Source organism: Chiloscyllium punctatum, chromosome 2, assembly GCF_047496795.1.
Source record: "Chiloscyllium punctatum isolate Juve2018m chromosome 2, sChiPun1.3, whole genome shotgun sequence".
Classification (NCBI taxonomy): Eukaryota; Metazoa; Chordata; class Chondrichthyes; order Orectolobiformes; family Hemiscylliidae; genus Chiloscyllium; species Chiloscyllium punctatum.
This window is the reverse complement of record NC_092740.1, coordinates 30,135,324-30,157,239: the sequence shown is the minus strand read 5'-3', so window position 1 is coordinate 30,157,239 and position 21,916 is coordinate 30,135,324. Positions and strand designations below refer to the sequence as shown.

At 41.9% G+C, this 21,916-nt stretch overlaps 1 protein-coding gene across 1 annotated transcript in view; it reads right to left on the bottom strand.

Moving 5' to 3' along the window:
* The window catches only part of LOC140495521 (teneurin-3), a 2,480,372-nt gene that overhangs the window by 1,020,494 nt on the left and 1,437,962 nt on the right, over positions 1-21,916 (bottom strand). Inside the window, exon 7 of the mRNA XM_072594601.1 lies at positions 18,068-18,150. The gene's annotated coding sequence lies outside the window, so the exon portion shown is untranslated. The remainder of the gene's footprint in view (positions 1-18,067; positions 18,151-21,916) is intronic.

Genomic DNA, 21,916 nt, shown 5'->3' with positions numbered 1-21,916 from the left:
CAGTATTTACTGTGGAAAAGGATATGGAAGATATAGACTGTAGGGAAATAGATAGTGACATCTTGCAAAATTTCCAGTTTTTAGAGGAGGAAGTGCTGGATGTCTTGAAATGGTTAAAAGTGGATAAATCCCCAGGCCCTATCAGGTGTACCCGAGAACTCTAAGGGAAGCTAGAGAAGTGATTGCTGGGCCTCTTGCTGAGATATTTGTATCATCGATAGTCACAGGTGAGGTGCCAAAAGACTGGAGGTTGGCAAACGTGGTGCCACTGTTTGGGAAGGGCGGTAAGGACAAGCCAGGGAACTATAGACCAGTGAGCCTGACCTCAGTGGTGGGCAAGTTGTTCGAGGGAATTCTGAGGGACAGGATGTACATGTATTTGGAAAGGCAAGGACTGATTTGGGATAGTCAACATGGCTTTGGGCATGGGAAATCATGTCTCACAAACTTGATTGAGTTTTTGAAGAAGTAACAAAGAAGATTGATGAGGGCAGAGCAGAAGATGTGATCTATATGGCCTTCAGTGAGGCGTTCGACAAGGTTCCCCATGGGAGACTGGTGAGCAAGGTTAGATCACACGGAATACAGGAAGAACTAGTCATTTGGATACAGTTTTTCAGACTGGAGGCCTGTGACCAGTGGAGTGCCACAAGGATCGGTGCTGGGCCTTCTACTTTTTGTCATTTACATAAATGATTTGGATGCAATCATAAGAGGTACAGTTAGTAAGTTTGCAGATGACACCAAAATTGGAGGTATAGTGGATAGTGAAGAGGGTTACCTCAGATTACAACAGGATCTGGACCAGATGGGCCAATGGGCTGAGAAGTGGCAGAAGGAGTTTAATTCAGATAAATGCGAGGTGCTGCATTTTGGGAAAGCAAATCTTAGCAGGACTTATACACTTAATGGTAAGGTCCTAGGGAGTGTTGCTGAACAAAGAGATCTTGGATTGCAGGTTCATAGCTCCTTAAAAGTGGAGTCACAGATAGATAAGATAGTGAAGAAGGCGTTTGGTATGCTTTCCTTTATTGGTCAGAGTATTGAGTACGGGAGTTGGGAGGTTATGTTGCAGCTGTACAAGACATTGGTTAGGCCACTGTTGGAATATTGCAAGCAATTCTGGTCTCCTTCCTATAGGAAAGATGTTGTGAAACTTGAAAGGGTTCAGAAAAGATTTACAAGGATGTTGCCGGGGGTTGGAGGATTTGAGCTATAGGGAGAGGCTGAATGGGCTGGGGCTGTTTTCCCTGGAGTGTTGGAGGCTGAGGGGTGACCTTATAGAGGTTTCCAAAATTATGAGGGGCATGGATAGGATAAATAGACAAAGTGTTTTCCCTGGGGTCGCGGAGTCCAGAACTAGAGGGCATAGGTTTAGGGTGAGAGGGGAAAGATATAAAAGAGACCTAAGGGGCAACTTTTTCATGCAGAGGGTGGTACGTGTATGGAATAAGCTGCCAGAGGATGTGGTGGAGGCTAGGACAATTGCAACATTTAAGAGACATTTGCTGGCAGGTGGGACTAGATTGGGTTGGGATATCTGGTCGGCATGGATGGGTCGGACCGAATGACTCTAATTGAAAACTCACCCCATCAGGATTGACAAGGCCCTCAATCACATCTGTCCCCATTTCTCTCCCACGACATTTCTCCTCTTACCCCATCTACTCCCAGCCAGCACCATGAGAGGATCCTCTTTTCCTCATCTTCCACCATCCAGCCTCTGCATCCAACAGTCATCCTTTACCACTCCTGTTGCCTCCAGTGTGATACCACTCCATTCTTATCTGCTTCTCTCGCCTTCTGGGCAAAAGTGAGGACTGCAGATACTGGAAACCAGAGTTTAGATCAGAGTGGTGTTGGAAAAGCACAGTAGGTCAGGCAGCATCCGAGGAGCAGGAAAATCAATGTTTTGGGCAAAAGCTCTTCATCAGGAATGATTCCTGATGAAGGGCTTTTGCCGAAACGTTGATTTTCCTGCTCCTCGGATGCTGCCTCACCTGCTGTGCTTTTCCAGCACCATTCTGATCTTCTCTCACCTTCTGTCAGCATTCTGAAGGGAACATTCTGAAGTGGGCACTCTGATCCATTCCTATGCAGAAGATGCCATGCTTGCCCTTTTACCTCCTCTCTCTTACTATCCAAGACTCCAAACACTACTCACAGGTGAAGTAGCAATTTACTTGTACATCTTTCAATTTAGTACACTACATTAACTGCATTTGATGCATTTTTTTCAACAGTTAGGTGACTAAATGTCGTTGGTTAACTGCTCTACTCTACTCCAAGTGTAACCCTGAGGTTCAAGAGCTTTACCATTTAATTTCTTCATCTTGCTCTCACATGGAGCTGTACATGTTCAGTTTCCTGCATTCTTTCAGTTAATCTCAAGGCAAGGTCAAGGAATGGTACCTCATCTTCAATTTGAGTTCAACAGTTTAAGACATTAACTCTGTTTCCCCATCTTGATTTGTGTGTTCAGCTTTCAGATGTACTTGTCCATTGCCATACCATTCACACCTATTCTGTGAAAATCTTTTGTTTCATGACCTAAAATTGAACTGGACCAGCAATACAAATGCTATGGCTACAGGAGCAAGACAGAGGTTAAATATTTGCGATGAGTAACTTATCTTCCCAAAGGCTGTCCACCATCTACAAGGCATGAGTAGTGTGATTGAATATTGTGCACTTGCCTGAATGAATGTAGCTTTAACAATGCTCAAAAAACTCAACACCAAACGGGGGAATGCACGCCCTTCACCACTGATGCACCGTGACAATTGCATGGTCCATCAACAAGATGCATTGCACCAACTCACCAAAGTTCCTTTTACAGCACCTTTCAAGCCCACAAAATCTGTCAAAAAGACAAGGGATGCAGCTACAAGGGAACAGCACCTCTTCCAAGTTCTCCATCCTGACCTGAACTTATACTGCTCTTTGTTCATTAAAGTGAGACCAAAATTCTGGAACTCCCTTGCTTAAAGCATGATGGACTACAGCAGTTCCAGAAATGGCTCAGCATCACCTTCTTAAGGGCAATTAAGAGCAATAAGTGCTGGCAAATGGTTTTCATTAACAAATCAAAGAAAAACACACACTGGCTTTTGTACCATGACATTTTTTTCTCAGTTGATCCCTTCTGCCCTTCCACCTGTCACAGGTCTGACCTTTTGTTCTTCCTGCCACTTCCACTCCTTTCATTTGCTTAAAATCTTATTATATTTCTATTTCCTACTGTTATGAAGAAAGATCCTTGACCTGAAATATCATTCACATTCCTCTCCCCACAGAGTCTGTAAAATGTGCTGAATATCGCTAGCGTTTTATATTTCAAGATTCCGGTAACCACAGTATTTTCCTTTTAATACCGGCAACCTATTTGGTGCAGCATTAGTCATTGTCGTATTTATCATCTGGAGATGTTATTTATACAAATTAGAAGATTATTTTGAAAGTATTCTGCTGCCTTCCCTTACAGGGAATTAGAGAATACATGCAACATGGTACAGCTGTAATTATGGGTTACTCTGATCTGTGTATAGATAGAGAAAATCAAAAGAGTAACAATACTGTCAAGAAGGAAATTATGGAGTGTATGTGGGGTGGGTTTCTGGACCAAAATATTGAGGATCCAACTTGAGAACAGCCCATCCTAAACTGGGTTATTATGTACTGGAAAGGGAATAATAGCAATCTCATTGTGCCAGGCCACTTGGGGTTGAGCAACCATAATATGATAGAATTCCTCGTCAAAACAGTGAGTGACAGTGAGGCTAGGGTCCTGTATCTAAATAGAGGAAATTGCAATGCATATGAGGAATGATTTGGCCACAATAGATTTAGGAACTTTACTTAAATGATGATGGTGGAAAGGTAATGGCAAACATTCAGACAGCATGGTTGAACTGCAACAATTTATTCCTGTCTGATGCAAAAAGTAAAACAGGAAAGGTGGCCAAATCATGGCTTACAATTGAAATTAAAGATTATATTTGACCAAGGAAGAAGCATACTAATTTTTCAGAAAGAACAACAGATATGAGGAATGGGAGCAGCTTAGAATTTGGCAAAAGGGGGAGAAAAGAAATTGATTACAAAGTAAAATCGAATACGAGAAGAAGCTTGCAGAAACATTAAAACAGACTGTCAAAGTTTTTATAGGTATATTGGGAGAAAAGATTGGTGAATACAAATGTATGTCACAGTTAGAAACAGGGGAATTTATACCGGGATAAAAAGAAATTGTTGACTAACTAAGTACATACTTTGGTTCTGTATTTACAAAGGAGGGCTCAAATAACAGACCAGATATGCTGGGGAACACAGAGTTTAGTGAAGGGGAGGGACTAAAGGAAATCAGTATTAGAAGGGAAATGGTGTTGAAAACATTGATGGGATTAAAGGTTGATAAATCTCCAGGGCCCGAATAGGAAGAGGTTAGAGGGATATGGGCCAAATGCTGGCAAATGTGACTAGATTAATTTTGGACATCTGATCGGCATGATGAGTTGGACTGAAGAGTCTGTTTCTGTTCTGTACAACTCTATGACAACTCTACTCCAGAATATTTAAGAATGTGCTGTAGAAATAGTGGATGTATTAATAATCATCTTCCAAGTGTCCATAGAATCTGGAACAGTTCCTAAAATTAGAGCGTAACTGATGTAAGGAGAAATGACAGAAGAAATCATCAGGATGTTGGCGGGAATGGAGGGTTTGAGTTATAAGGAGAGGTTGGACTTTTTTCACTAGAGTGAAGGAGGTTAAGGGGTCCAGAGGTTTACCAAATCATGAGGGGCTCGGTAAGGTGAATGGCAGGAGTCTTTTCCCTAGGGTGGGGCATTTCAAGACAAGGAGCATATTTTTGAGGTGAGAGGAGAAAGATTTAAAAAGGACATGAGGGGCATTTTTTTCTTACACAAAGAGTAGCTTGTGTGTGGAACGAACTTCCAGAGGAAGTAGTAGATGTAGGTACAGTTTAAAAGACATTTGGATAAGTCCATGAATAGGCGATGTTTGGAGGGATATGGGCCAAGCGCATGCAGGTAGAATTATTTAGTTTGGGATTATCACTGGCATGGACTGGTTGGACTAAGGGTCTGTTTACATATTATAAATTGCAGCAAAGAGGCAAGGGCAACTGTAGTCCACAAGACTCTGGACAAGAGCGCGCAAGTGGGATTGGCTTAATGCCTACTTTGAATTCCTTATTATTCCTTGGATCTTAGGTATCTGCAAACTTAGATCACGCTTAACTTTTTCAGCCCACTAAAGACATGAATTTTTGTACTGACAAGGTGATTTCTCTGCTCTTTTCAAAACTCAACATTACTATTATTTCAAACATATTTCTTGCTGTAAAATTACAGGAGCAATTTAGTGGGAAAAGGTGTAATGTAGTCAAGAGAAAATGGTGGACTATAATTTTAAAACACTTCAAGATGGACATCTCTCATTGGCAATGGTAGTTTCTTGTATTTGATTCAGGTTATTCTCTTTCAGCTTATTCTCTTTGAGGTTCTGTCATTGCAATTTAATTCCAGTTCTGTATATTTCTCTTGGATAATTACGTGACTTTAGCAGCAGCTGGGTATCTCCAGATAGGATCATTTCAATCAGGATGAAGCAGAATTCATGTAGTTACACTGTAATTGTAATTTCACTGCAAACCAGGCTTGAGCTCATTCTAACAAATGCAATTTTGCTAATGTCTTGCCAATCAACTTGCTGGTGTGACCACTTTAGGGCTGTCCGTTAGCTACCTGTATCCTGGATACTGTATATACTTCAGCATTTTTAAAATTGAATGTAATTTATGTTGATTACTGCGAGGCTTTTTTCAGCGAGATGGTCGAATGAACTGAATAAAATTGGCTTGTTATTTTGACGTTGAGAGCAAGGTGGCCATGGAGCTTCTGAAAAACTTTCAGCAGATTTTTATTTAATACACTTTGAATAGTCCTAACAGATTTTTCAGGCAAAGTAGGAATGTACTATCAGCATATAAAAGCATTTGGAGAGCGAACACACCTTAGGGAGGTCATTAATGTAACAAAAGGGCTGTAATGGTCCTCAGAGACACCAATTTGTGAAGTGCTTTAGGAAGGTGTATTTTTAATCTTTTGATGCATGTGAGCTAGTCGTGGAGGAAAACACTGTATGGTCCTGTCAGATAAACCAAACGCCATCATTATACAATGCTATGATTAACTGTATTAAAAGTTGCATCAAATCATATAAGCTGCCTTCAATACAAAAGGCACAGGCAGCACAACTGTAACACATATCCTCGATTGGTTGCATTGCTTAGGATAAACAGAGAATCAACAGCATTTTATTTCCACGAAGGTCGACCATTTTGCAAACTATACATAGGTACCCCACCTCTGTTTTGCAATCAGGTCTGTGAAATATATGGCAAAGCCCAACTGAAGTATGGAGGCCCTTCTTCCCAGATAAGGAATAATACACTGCATGATATGCTTAAAAAATAACACATTTCAACACATACTTCATTCATACTGTGATCAAAAAGGAAGAGAGTCCAAAATTCTCTTCAGTAGTAAACAGGATAATGAAGTAGGCATTGATGTGCTTGCCTTTATTAGTCAGAGCATTGAGTACAGGAGTTGGGAGGTCATGTTGCGGCTGTACAGGACGTTGATTAGGCCACTTTTGGAATACTGTGTGCAATACTGGTCTCCCTCTTATAGGAAGGATGTTGTGAAACTTGAAACGGTTCAGAAAAGATTTACAAGGATGTTGCCAGGGTTGGAGGATTTGAGCTATAGGGAGAGGCTGAACAGGCTGGAGCTGTTTTCCCTGGAACATCGGAGGCAGAGAGATGATCTTATAGAGGTTTATAAAATCATGAGGGACATGGATAGGATAAATAGAGAAAGTCTTTTCCCTGGGTTGGGGGAATCCAGAACGAGAGGGCATTGGTTTAGGGTGAGAGGGGAAATATATAAAAGAGACCAAAGGGGAACTTTTTCATGCAAAGGGTATTGCATGTATGGAATAAGCTGCCAAGGAAGTGGTGGAGGCTGGTCCAATTACAACATTTAAAAGGCACCTGGATAGGTACATGAATAGGAAGGGTTGAGAGGAACATGGGCCAAATGCTGGCAAATGGGACGAGATTAATTCAGGGTATCTGGTCAGCATGGATGGGTTGGACCAAAGGGTCTGTTTCTGTACTGTACATCTCGCTGACTCTATGACTCTATTGATGGCCTGAGGGTAAATGGGGACATGTTTCCATTCTGTCCTGTGCTTAGAATTCTGGGAAGTGATTCCGCAATTGTCAAGACCGTATTTTAGCTAAAAGGTAGAGAATCCAGAAGGTTGACATCACTGGTGCCTTTCCTTTGAGATGGCAATTAGCATTCCCAAGCCTTTTTAATAAATGGCGGGTGAAGGTTCTACAGTTGAGAACACCTTCACTCCAGCAAGTTGTCATCACCACAGTTGAGAATGTCAAAGTGGATTAGGACTAAAGAAAGTCAGAGGTTTCAGTTATCTTAGATCTGATATTACAGCATTCAAAGAGGAATAAAAGTGGCAGGAAGACAGTAAGGACAATTTAGGACAAAACAAAAGCAATCAAGTATCCACATGAAGGGTTTTGTGACGCTGTGGTAGTGTCCCTCCCTCTAGGTCAGAAGGTCGAGGCTCAAGAACCATCTGCCATTGAGTTGCGTGACATCATATCCAAACAGGTTGATTCAAAATGTCTTTTTCTCCAAGTCTCAAATTCATTCTTGTCCAGACTGTGAAAGAGTTTTGTTCCAGATAACTCTTCCCCTTCTCTGATGTCTCGCGGTGCTCAAACACCAGACTCCAGCTCAACTCTAAGCTGGAGTTCCACAAAAAAAAACACAATTAGTAATAGATGTAGAGGTATGGTCACTATGAACCACAGTGGGGTCCACCAGCTTCTATATCATGCAGTTTCACACTTCCCCTGGTCCAGCATCTCTATTTTAATCACTCAGTTCTTAATTTGATGTTTAAAAAAATTGTACTGATCTTTTAGTTTGTCGTCTGCAAATATTTCCCCTATTTGCCTTCAGGTAACCAATAATAAACAGTGAAATTAGTAGTTATCACTCCCAAACAATGAATTTGTGGGTTTACTTGACTTGTGATGTCACTATTTTGTGCTGGGCTCCTGATTCTTGGATTCTGGATTAGTGGTGCTGGAAGAGCACAGCAGTTCAGGCAGCATCCAAGTAGCTTCGAAATCGACGTTTCGGGCAAAAGCCCTTCATCAGGAATAAAGGCAGTGAGCCTGAAGTGTGGAGAGATAAGCTAGAGGAGGGTGGGGGTGTTCCGAGGCGGAAGATGAGGCGTTCTTCCTCCAGGCGTCTGGTGGTGAGGGAGCGGCAGTGAAGGAGGCCCAAGACCACTTCAACCCCAGGGCATCAATGTGGACTTTAACAGTTTCCTCATTTCCCCTTCCCCCACCTCACCCTAGTTTCAAACTTCCAGCTCAGTTACTGTCTCCTTGACTTGTTGGACCTGCCTATCTTCTTTTCCACCTATCCACTCCACCCTCTCCTCCTTGACCTATCACCTTCATCCCCTCCCCCACTCACCCATTGTACTCTATGCTACTTTCTCCCCACCCCCACCCTCCTCTAGCTTATCTCTCCACGCTTCAGGCTCACTGCCTTTATTCCTGATGAAGGGCTTTTGCCTGAAACGTCGATTTCGCTGCTCGTTGGATGCTGCCTGAACTGCTGTGCTCTTCCAGCACCACTAATCCAGCACTTGGAGTATTGCGTACAGTTCTGCTCACTGCATTATAGGAAGGATGTGGAAACCTTGGGAAGGGTTCAGAGGAGATTTACTAAGATGTTGCCTGGTATGGAGGGAAGGTCTTATGAGGAAAGGCTAAGGGACTTGAGGCTGTTTTTGTTAGAGAGAAGATTGAGAGGTGACTTAATTGAAACACATAAGATAATCAGAGGGTTAGAGAGGGTAGACAGTGAGAGCCCTTTTTCCTCGGATGGCGATGGCTCGCACGAGTGGACATGACTTTAAATTGAGGGGTGATAGGTATAGGACAGATGTCAGAGGTAGTTTCTTTACTCAGAGAGGGAATACCCTGCTTGCAACAGTAGTAGACCTGCCAACTTTAAGGGCATTCAAGTGGTCATTGGATAGGCACATGGAGGAGAATGGAATAGTGTAGGTTAGATGGGCTTCAGATTGGTATGACAGGTTGGCGCAACATCGAGGGCCAAAGGGCCTGGACTGCGCTGTAATGTTCTATGATCTATGTTCTATTCAGATAAGCATCAATAGCCTGTTCTGGCTCAACACTTCCATGCATTCTTCTGTACTCGTCTTAAACATACAAATCAGATGAATGTTTCCAACTTGAATACATTATAGCGCAAGCCAATTAATGATAAAGGAGAGTATTTAGTTCCACATGGATTTCCAATGTGTTCTCATGAAAAGTAAAAAAAAGAAATTGTTGGCGTTGGGATAAAAAAATGCTATTGATTAATGGACATGATATGCAGGTAGCCATGGATTTGCAGATGTAAGCACTTTGAATAAAAGCAACAGCCAAAGGTTCATTTGCATGTCATTAAGTGAACACTGTAACCTCTGTGATGGGTGCTGATTAAATTTTTCATGAAGATTTGAAGAATGCGGGCAGTACAGTTATTTGAATAGAGTTTTCATAAATTTCTGTCACTTCTATATAACAGTCAAAGTTTTACAAAGCACAGTTGATAAATTGTATGGTCCAGTTGTATCATCAAATGAAAGCTCATGGTGTCTGATGAGAAACATTATTTTTTGATTTTTGTTTTGATTATTTGGAAAAGCATAGTTTGATTAGACTTTCATTTCTGTGTGTTATTTGTGGTGACATTCAATGCCTAGTTGCATTTAACAAACTCAAAACTGTCACCATGATGGTTCTATGTTTTAAAGTGATCAACTCACAAGGTGAATGGGTGATGCCTCCTTTGGGTCAGTCCCATCCTACAATGTATTATCAATCATCCCTTTCTTTTAGTTTCACAGTCACAATTTTATTTCAAAGCAGAGATACTGCCGAGGGCTCCTGTTGTTGGTAGAAGTGAAAAAGAAATTTGATTCTTTCAGCTTTCTTTTGCTCCTCCTACATATATTATCAATGAGACCAACGAGACACCCTGACTTACTTTAATCAGTCAGAGACAAACAGCATGGAAACAAACCCTTTGGTCCAACTGGTCCATGATGACTAGATATCTGAAATTAATCTAGTCCCATTTGCCAGCATTTGGCCCATATCCCTCTAAACCCTTCCTATTCATGTACCCATCTACATGCCTATTAAATGCTGTAATTTTGCCAGTCTCCACCACTTCCCCTGGCAGCTTATTTCACATACCCAAGACACTCTGCATGAAAAGGTTGCCCCTAAGTTCCCTTTTAAATCTTTGCCCTCTCACCTTAAATCTACACCCTCCAGTTTTGGGGAATACTGTTATTTTTCATTTTTTTCTCAAAGTTCCAAAACACAGAACACAGAACCGTATAGACCCTTCAGCCCTCGATGTTGTGCCACCTATTCTAAGGTAAAACTAACCTTCATACCCTTCATTGTGCTGTCTTCCATGTGCCTATCCAAGAGTCGCTTAAATGTTACCAATGTATCTGACTCAACTACCACTGCTGGCAATGCATTCCACGCACCCATCATTGTCTGTGTTAAGAAACTACCTCTGACATCTTCTCTAAACCTTCCTCCAATCACCTTAAAATAATGCCCCCTTGTGATAGACATTTCTCCCTGGGTAAAAGTCTCTGGCTACCCACTCTATCTATGCATCTAATCATCTTGTACACCTCTATCAAGTCACCTCATCCTTCTGCACTCCAATGAGAAAAGTCCTAGCTCCCTCAAGCTTTCTTCATAAGAGATGCCCTCCAGTCCAGACAGCATCCTGGTAAATCTCCTCTGCACACTTTTTGAAGTTCCACATCCTTCCTATAATGAGGGTGCCAGAACACAATATTCCAAGTGTGGTCCAATGAGGCTTTAAAGAGCTGCTGCATAACCTCGCAGCTCTTGAACTCAATTCCCCTCCTAATGAAAGCTAATATACCATACTCCTTCTTAACAACCCTATTAACTTGGGTGGCAACTTTGAATGATCTATGGACGTGACCCCAAGATCCCTCTGTTCCTCCACACTGCCAAGAATCTGCCTTTAACCCTGTGATCTGCATTCAAAGTCAATCTTCCAAAATGAATCACTTCACACGTTTTCAGGTTCAACTCCATCTGCCACTTCTCGTCCCAGTTTTGCATCCTGTCAATGTGCTGTTGCAACTTCCCACAACCCTCCACACTAACCTTTGTGTCATCAGCAAACTTACTAACTCACCCATCCACATTCTTATCCAAATCATTTGTAAAAATCACAAAACCCAGTTGTCCCAGAACTGATCCCTGCGGAACACCAATGGTCACCGAGCTCCAAGCTGAATACTTTCCATCTGCTACCACTCTCTGTCTTCTAAGGGCCAGCCAATTCAAATTTCCTGATATCCCATGCCTCATTACTTTCTGAATGAACCTACCACAAGGAATCTTATCAAACACCTTGCTAAAATCCAAATTCACCACATCCACAGCTCTACCTTCATCAATGTGCTTTGTCACATCCTCAAAGAATTCAAGAAGTATTGTGAGGCATGCTGACGAGGTCTAATCAAACAATGCTTTTCCAAATAATCAAAAAAAAATCAAAAAATAATCAAAAATCAAAAATCCTGTCTCTCAGAATCCTCTCCAACAATTTGCCCACCACTCACGGAAGACTGACTGGTCTGTAATTCCCAGGACTTTCCTTATTCCCTTTCTTAAACAAGTGAATAACATTTGTCACCTTCCGATCATCTGGTACTACTCCAGTAGACAGTGAAGGTGCAATGACGTCGATTTCGAAGCTACTTGGATGCTGCCTGAACTGCTGTGCTCTTCCAGCACCACCAATCCAACAATGATTATTGCCAAACGCTCTTCAATTTCTTCCCTTGCTTCCCGTAGTAACCTTGGCTATATCCAGTCTGGCCCAAAACAATGCAACAGCTGATAAAAGAGAAATTACTGCTCCAAAAAAATCAAGGAAACTCGTTCAGTTCAGAGTCAGAAAAGTTACCGTTTTAAGTCATAATTCCAGGGTTTCAAGGCATTGTAGTATCACAGAACAAATCTTTCAAAGAGATGATACAAGTACATTAAGTTGCAATACACTATTCTCTCCTGGATCATTCTACAAATCCACACTAGCATGAATGGCCATTCCCTTTTAGCTTGGGATCTTCAGTTTTAATAGTGCAGGAACCTTCACAGCAGGCAGATAGCTATCAGATTGGCATTTAATCCTGCCAGGTCTCTAGGAATGGATATCATATCCCTGGCTTTCCCTCTGGTGGATACAGCTTCCTCTGTTGCTATCTATTGATGTCACAGAACAAGTGAAATCAGGAAGCATCCTCTTCATGTAAAAGCCTGATCCACTTTTACCACCTCACCCCATCCCCGAGATGTAGTGTTAATTGGTTGATGTGTCTTGGTGGGATGTTCTTCATAGGGTCAGTGAAGACTCAATCGGATAAATGGCCTCTTTCTACGCTGTAGGGACTTCTATGATTCTATTCTACGATTGTGCAATAAAGGCATGTAAATGGGGTTGAGGCACAGATTTGTTTTGAACTAACTGGATTGTGAAACAGGCTTGGATAAAAACACTCAAGATTTTGTTTTGTAGCAATGATAACTAACATAGCAGGAAACATCCAGTGAACCACGTGGTTGCTTGTTGGGGAAGAATTCCCTTTAAAACCTTCCAGTTGCAAAAAATGAGCCAAAAAGTGAACCAGTCTACATACACTCTCAAGGTTACAAGATACATTTGATCTTTAGCCTTGCATTACCAGTTCCCAACTATGTTAGGCCATCAATCACAACTGGAGAGAAACAGTGTGAACAATTGGAAGCAAAGGTTCTGCTTTTGCAAGTATCTAAGGATCACAGAGTTATGCACTGCAGTATTGAAGACTTATACTTCTTTGAGATGATTATTAGTCATAAGGCTCTCAGGTGGTAAAGCTTTTCACAGAGGAACGGCTCATAGAATTAAAGTGTACATGATAGGCAGTTCAGGAGAATAGCTCCTCCACCTGAAATCTCTAAGCCGTTACTGCCTGCTGTGTTGATCTGACAATTATCTTCAGTAAGGGTATAAGTTCAGCCAGAAGAACTGCTGCTGCCCCACTAATAAGCCATTCTGCTATACAAAGGAATCCATTTTGCTTTCCTGTGCTGCAGTTGTGCAAGATTTTATTTAATCATTTGAATTTAGTGGATATCTTTGGCAATGACTGAGAAGAGCAAAATCAGTTTGTAAACAGTTATCTCAACTTCTTCTGCAAAGCGGTGTGTGGTTAATCTGCTTGGCAAATCTCAAAGACTAATAACCCTGATTAAGGCTAGCTCACTCTATTTGCCCCAGAAGGGACCTAAGAACCACGTATTATCAAAATATTGATTGTTATAACATTGTGCCGAGTTGATCAAGGTGGATGAATGCTTTGTAATAATTGTGGAACAAACCACATCAGCTGTAAGCTGGCTACATAAAGAGATGGGCACAAGTTGATGAATATGTTGTGACTGACTTGGGAGTGTAAAGAATGTGCAAACTGTGAACATACTTGTGTTTAAAAAAATTATCAGAAGTTATCGAGGATGAATTTCCAGCATCCTTCAGCAATTTACATTCCACAAAGACACAACAGACTGGCTTTCCCCTCCCTTATGCTTGCCTTTTTTTTCCTCATTGTTCTGATCTCATTCCATTTTTATGATTGGTAGTACTCAGCATTATCCTTGTCAGAGACTGCTCTATGACATGTGTAACAAGGACTGAATATTATGTAATGAGAAAAGACACTTATAGAGTCATAGAGATGTACAGCATGGAAACAGACCCTTCGGTCCAAACCATCCATACCGACCAGTTATCCCAATCCAATCTAGTCCAACCCGCCAGCACCCAGCCCATATCCCTCCAAACCCTTCCTATTCATATACCCATCCCAATGCCTTTTAAATGTTGCAATTTTACCAGCCTCCACCACTTCCTCTGGCAGCTCATTCCATACACGTACCACCCTCTGTGTGAAAAACATTACCCCTTGGGTCTCTTTTATATCTTTTCCCTCTCACCCTAAACCTATGCCCTCTCGTTCTGGACTCCCCGACCCCAGGGAAAAGACTTTGTCTGTTTAACCTATCCATGCCCCTCATAATTTTGGAAACCTCTATAAGGTCACCCCTCAGCCTCTGACGTTCCAGGGAAAACAGTTCAGCCTGTTCAGCCTCTCCCTATAACTCAAATCTTCCAATCCTGGCAACATCCTTGTAAATCTTTTCTGAACCCTTTCAAGTTTCACAACATCTTTCCGATAGGAAGGAGACCAGAATTGCACGCAATATTCCAACAGTGGCCTAGCCAATGTCCTGTACAGCCGCAAAATGACCTCCCAACTCCTGTATTCAATACTCTGACCAATAAACAAAAGCATACCAAATGCCTTCTTCACTATCCTATCTACCTGTGACTTCACTTTCAAGGATCTATGAACCTGCACTCCAAGGCCTCTTTGTTCAGCAACACTCCCTAGGACCTTACCATTAAGTGTATAAATCCTGCTTAGATTTGCTTTCCCAAAATGCAGCACCTCACATTTATCAGAATTAAACTCCATCTGCCACTTCTCAGTCCATTGGCCCATCTGATCAAGATCCTGTTGTAATCTGAGGTAACCTTCTTCACTGTCCACTACACCTCCAACTTTGGTGTCATCTGCAAACTTCCTAACTATACCTCTTATGCTCACATCCACATCATTTATATAAATGATGAAAAGTAGAGGACACAGCACCGATCCTTGTGGCACTCCACTGGTCACAGGCCTTCAGTCTGAAAAACAACCCTCCACCACCACCCTCTGTCTTCTACCTTTGAGCCAGTTCTGTATCCAAATGGCTAGTTCTTCCTGTATTCCGTGAGATCTAACCTTGCTAATCAGTCTCCCATGGGGAATCTTGTCGAATGCCTTACTGAAGTCCATATAGATCACACCCACCGCTCTGCCCTCATCAATCCTCTTTGTTACTTCTTCAAAAAACTCAATCAAGTTTGTGAGACATGATTTCCCACGCACAAAGCCATGTTGACTATCCCTAATCAGTCCTTGCCTTTCCAAATACATGTACATCCTGTCCCTCAGGATTCCCTCCAACAACTTGCCCACCACCGATGTCAGGCTCACTGGTCTATAGTTTCTTGGCTTGTCCCTACCACCCTTCTTAAACAGTGGCACTACGTTTGCCAACCTCCAGTCTTCCGGCACCTTCGGAGGGTCGGTGTGAACTTGTTGGGCTGAAGGGCCTGTTTCCACACTGTAGGGAATCTAAGAATCTAAGAATCTAAGACACCTGTGACTATCGATGATACAAATATCTCAGCAAAACGCCCAGCAATCACTTCCCTAGTTCCCACAGAGTTCCTAGGGTACCCCTGATCAGGTCCTGGGGATTTATCCACCTTTATGCACTTCAAGACATCCAGCACTTCCTCCTCTGTAATATGGACATTTTTCAAGATGTCACCCTCTATTTCCCTACATTCTATATCTTCCATGTTCTTTTCCACTGTAAATACTAATGCAAAATACTTGTTTCGTATCTCCCCCATTTTCCGCGGCTCCACACAAAGGCCGCCTTGCTGATCTTCGAAGGGCCCTATTCTCTCCCTAGTTGCCCTTTTGTCCTTAATGTATTTGTAGAAACCCTTTGGATTCTCCTTAATTCTTGCTGCTCTTAACCATAGAAAAGTTACAATGCAGAAGGAGGCCTTGGGCCCATCATGTCTGCACCTGCTGAACAAATTAGCTGTCCCATTCCAAACTCACTTTCCAGCACCTTGTGTGTAGCATTGTAGGTTACAGGGCTTTAGTGCAAATCCATGTGCATAATTTTGTATACATATCAGGCACAGAGGAGTTCTCTATTATTCTGCTCTATGAAACCACTGAGGTACAAGGACCAGTTTGGCAAAAGCTCTGAAGCTCAAATAAAATATAGAAATTAGCCTGAGCAATTTTCACATATTGAGGGTCACGGCAGCAGGACCTTCATGTACGTGACTACAGAGGATCCAAAATCTGTGGAAAATATACCTCAGGAGACACTGACATACATGATGCAATTTGATAGCATTGGTTGCATCTCCACAGCTCGCCTGACAGAGAATCACATGCATCAATCGCAATGTTCTTCAGGTCCTGTGACAGTGCTGCTGTGAACCCTGGGACGTCAGGGAACATTCCGATTCCCACTGGGGAAAAGTTTTATTCAAAACAGTTTCTTCTCAACACAATTTCAACTGTCAGTGTGACACCTGCTGAACAACTGTAAAGCAAGAAGAGAACCTTCCCCATCTAATTAAAATATTCAAGGGCTGACCTCTGTTTCAACTAACTGCCACAAGTGCCTGAATATGTTCTGACCCAATAAAGTTCAGATGTAGTTTAAGAATGCTAATAAGTTGGCCTTCATGATTTAAGGAGAAAGTGAGGACTGCAGATGCTGGATCATCAGAGTCGAAAGTGTGGCGCTGAAAAAGCACAGTGGGTCAGGCAGCATCTGAAGAACAGGAGAGCCAATGTTCCTAGCATATATTCAACCATGGAATCAACAGCTGTACATCTGACATGTTTTACTGCCATAAAGCTGCATGGATCACATTCCAATTTCAAGCCCAAAATGTTGATCATGGTTCCCTTCTGGTCCCTCTTTATCTTCTGTTAAAGTTAGGTGTGAATGCATGTGAATGGATGCAAGGTTTCTTCAATTCAGATTATTGGGTAAACAGTATCAGTAAACATCCTGGAAAAACACCATGGACAATCATGCTTGGTAAAATTATGTCCTCTGAGTTGTAGTTACTATAACACTGAGTGTATTCACTGAGTCTGATACTATTTTCCATCCTGTTACATCACAAAGCCTTGGTAAAATTTAGGATTCAATATTTCAACAGAAATAAATTCCTTTTTTGCTTCATTATTGCTGTGTGGGTTGAAGGTGCCACTGGCAAAGCCAGCAATTCCTAGTTGCCCTTGAGCTGATTGACTCCTTAACCATTTCAGAGAGCAGTTAAGGGCCGATCACATTACTGGAGTCATGTGTTGGCCCTATCAGGTAAAGATGGCAGATTTCCTTCCATGAAACAACCAGATGATATTTTTATAGTTTTACGACAACGAATGTCTGATACATATTCGCTACTAGACTAACATTCAGCTTGATTATTTTAAGCAATCACAAATGAACAGAAATATTACAATTGGAACTTTAACTGATATCAATGGAATAGTTTCATGTGAGTATTCTGTAACATCAAAGCAAATCACTCGACTTTACTAAGTCTTGTAGAATCGAGCAGCCAGCCGTTGTTTTAGATGTAAGCAGAGTAAACAGTACAAGTCTCTCTACATTGGTAAGACTTTTCAATGGACGGCTTGAGGGAACACTGCCATTGGCATTGCATGTGACTGGCAGTTTGGAATGTCAGTCACTGGTGCAGTTCAGCCCCAGACTGAGAGCTCTCTGCAGTTTCAAATTAACATCAGCATCTGGCAAAACAACACAACTGGAGTTTATGTATAAAACCAGAAATCGTCCCTCAAGGGACTGGATTTGCCATTAGTATAGAGATCAATATAAACCTGTGATCCATGACAGAACACACAAGATTGACTTGAATTAAATAGTTAAATATTACAACGGAATCTTTGAAACTCTATCTCAAAAGAAGAACAAAATCTATAGAAATCCTTTTTTTCTCCAAAGAACAGATCAATGTCAGATGCAGATGACATATGAATAGACAGTTTAGAGCAAATATGGTACGGAATACATCAATAGAAAGATGTACATGTGACAGTTCTTACAGCTTGTGACACTCACCAAGTTTCTTCAGATTCAATCGCTTCTGTTTACCGCAGGCTTTGACCTTCAGAAAGTTGCGAGAATTCTTCAGAAAAAAAAATCTGTAACACACAGTGGTTAATAGAATGGAAATTGTGCATGATATCCAATTCAAACAAAACTTCAAACCATAAATCACAGCAGCCGTTGCAAGGCAATGTCATTCAGGCAGTTGCTTTGATTTTACAAAAAATGTAGGAAATCCTTGTTTAATCTTGCTCGCCAGCCTTTCACATTGTATTACACTTCATCTATGAGGAAAAGAAAGGTGGACTGATTGCAGATTACTTCTTTGGCAAGGTAAGTTTATTTTTGCTGAGAGATCGTGATTTTCCCTTTGATTGTCTCTAGTCCTAACCTCCCGTCTCTAAAACCAACACTGAAACTAACAAACAAACAACACTCAGAAATAAATAATTGTAAGTTTATTCCAATAGGGATCAAATATCAGCTTTAACGCACTTGTATCTGAGGTCTTGCTAAGAGTTATTTGTTATCTAAGGATAAAGAATAGTTTAAAGAGTCAGTTCTATTTTAATGGACAAATAATTGCTGTCTTGAATACAGTTAAAATAAGAACTGATTGGTGCAATGTTACTGTAATTTAACCAAAGCTATTGAATTGACTTTAAATCGGTTAAGGTATACTAAATTAACTAGAAATTAACTATTCATGTGCAAAAAGACAATCTAATCTCCTTGGCAAAAGTGAGGACTGCAGATGCTGGAAACCAGAGTTTAGATCAGAGTGGTGCTGGAAAAGCACAGCAGGTCAGGCAGCATCCGAGGAGCAGGAAAATCGACGATTCGGGCAGAAGACCTTCATTTCCTTCCAGAGCTATTCCAGCATTAATTTAGTACTTCTGCCATATCAATTGCTTCAGTGAGTAGCTTTCTCTGCTTATTCCTGATGGGCCCCACTCTCCCCTTCACTAATCATTTACTATTAGCAGATACAAGCGGCAGGTACAAACCACTATAAATGCTGGAGGAAACATCACAGAAGCGCTTCACAGGAGGCTCCCAAGCACTGAGGATGTCACCTAGACAGGGGACGAAACGTCTGCAACACAAATTCCCAGCTCGGCGAACAGAACCACAACAACGAGCACCCGAGCTACAAATCTTCCCACAAACTATTAACATATCTGTAGAACATTTTATATTTGTTTTAGTGCAGTCTGCCATCCTTTCCTCATGCTTCCTCTCCACCATCCTTGTTCCCACTGTGGCCTCTCTCCTGTATTTCAGAGACACTTTCTGATTTCTATTGCTAATATTCTTTCAGCCTGGGTCATATGCCTTCTTTCTCTTTCTTATTTTCTCATCAGTCTCCTTATTAATTCCATGCAGTTTGGCTTTGGATACTCTGTATTCAATTCTCTTGGATTAGTACTGAATTTACAACCTCTTCTCTTTTTTTTCAAAGTCACCCATTTTTCATTCACCGTTTTCTGCACTAAAATGCTTATCCAATTAATCTGCTCAACTTCCCAATTTTTAAACCCTTACATTCTGCCCTTTCCCAGCCTGGGATCTGAATCCTTGGCTGATTATTGTCCATTTCCAAATTAATATTGAACGTGACTATGCTGTGATCACTGTTTTCTGAATGCTCCTCCACTCTGATGTCCTCTACTTGGTCTCCTTCACTTCCTCAGACTAGATCCAGCATAGCTGCCTCCCTGGTTGGACCGGAAATGTACTGTTCCAGAAAGTTCACCTGCACACATTGCGGGAATTTTTTTCCCTTCTGTGCCCCACATGTTACCCTTTCCCCAGTCTACCATCGGCAACTGAAATCACCAACAATCGCAATCCTACTTGTCCTGCAGCTTTCTATCATCTGGCATTGGATGCAAGGTAGCAGATGCAGGGGGGGCAGTGCAGTATACCTGGAGGTGGGACTCCTGGTGTCATCCATGTGGCAGCGGAGCTGAGGACTCCTGGTTGTGGGGTGAGTGTGGGTTCAGCACAGGACACAGCATCAGTGGCAGTGGCAGTAGCAGTAGCAAGGTGGACCCAGCAAAGAAGAGGTGGCACATAAAGAGTGGTGACTCCTATGGTGATGGGTCTGGCACAGACAGCGGAGGTGCAGGTGCGGTCACTGAGCTGGCTGAGGACTCAGGATGCTCATTTATATCTTTTATCCTTTTTATTCTTAAACTATTCAAAATGGTGGCAGATTGTGTTGAGGTTTTTCACTGTATTTTATTGCATTATTCACAGTAAATTGCCAGTGACAATAAATAAATCATTCATTCATCATCCATTTAATCTGCCTACAAATGCTCTCCTCCACTTCCTCCCCACCGTCTGGATGTCTATAATAAATACCCAACAAAGTCACCCACCTCACTCCTGTTTCTCACCTCCAACCATTGGGTGGCAGGGTGGCACAGTGGTTAGCACTGCTGCCTCACAGCGCCAGAGACCCGGGTTCAATTCCCGCCTCAGGCGACTGACTGTGTGGAGTTTGCACATTCTCCCCGTGTCTGCGTGGGTTTCCTCCGGGTGCTCCGGTTTCCTCCCACAGTCCAAAGATGTGCAGGTCAGGTGAATTGGCCATGCTAAATTGCCTGTAGTGTTAGGTAAGGGGTAAATGTAGGGGTATGGGTGGGTTACGCTTCGGCGGGGCGGTGTGGACTTGTTGGGCCGAAGGGCCTGTTTCCACACTGTAAGTAATCTAATCTAATCTAGATTCTAATTGAGGAACTGCATCTCGTTCAAGGGTTGTGATACTTGTAAATCACTTGGCTTAATCTAATTGCTTGGACCAACTTACTGGAAATGACTTGAGTGTGATTTTGCCTGTCTGGGATTGTTCTTTGTTTCGGATTTCAGGCAGGTCACCACCTGCTGGGAGAAGGATGCTTCACAGTTCAGCTTCTGACTTTCTGAGAAACTCTTGTTGTAAGATTGATGTGAGAAATGATACGCTGATTCACCTTTCAGATGAAAAGCATCCAAAAGAGTTCTTCTCAATAGTTCTGGCATCGGCAAAAGGTCTCAGAGAACTCTGTGTAGGTTTTTTGAAGCCTTTCTGCACTGACTGAAAACAATCCAGAATATTTCATACTTTATTTCTTTTCCCTTCAAATACTAACAACTATTTTACAAAGATGTTAGTTTTCCTCAGTCAGTCTCTGCAGGGAAAATATGTTATTTTTAATTTACTTGGGGTATGTACGTGTAGGTGTATGTTGGGTTAGTTAGAAGAATAGATATTGATAGAAATATTGGAAAACAGGAGCAGAAATTGGCCCGAAAATCTGTTCTGTTATTCATTACATCATGGCTGATCCTCCAACTCAATATTGACAGTGTGTTGCTGGAAAAGCACAGCAGGTCAGCATCTGAGGAGCAGTAAAATCTACATTTTGGTCCAGAGCCCGTCATCAGGATTCCTGATGTTGTCTGACCTGCTGTGCTTTTCCAGCAACACACTCTCAACTCTGATCTCCAGCATCTGCAGACTGCATTATCTCCCTCCAACTCAATAGCCCATTCTCACTTTCCCCTGATATCCTTTCATCCCTTTAGCCCCAAGTTCTACATCCAATTTTTTTGAACTTATGCAATGTTTTGATGCCAACTGCTTTCTGCAGTAGCAAATTCCACATGCTCAACACACTCTGTGTGAAGAAACTTCTCCTCATCTCAGTCCTAAAAGATTTACCCCATATCCGTTGACTGTGGTGTCTGGTTCTAGACTTCCCCCATCATCACAAATATCTTCCTGATGCTTCCCGTCTCATCTTGTTAGAATTGTATAGGCTTCTATGAGATTCCGCCCTCATTCTTCTGAACTCCAGCAAATATAATCCT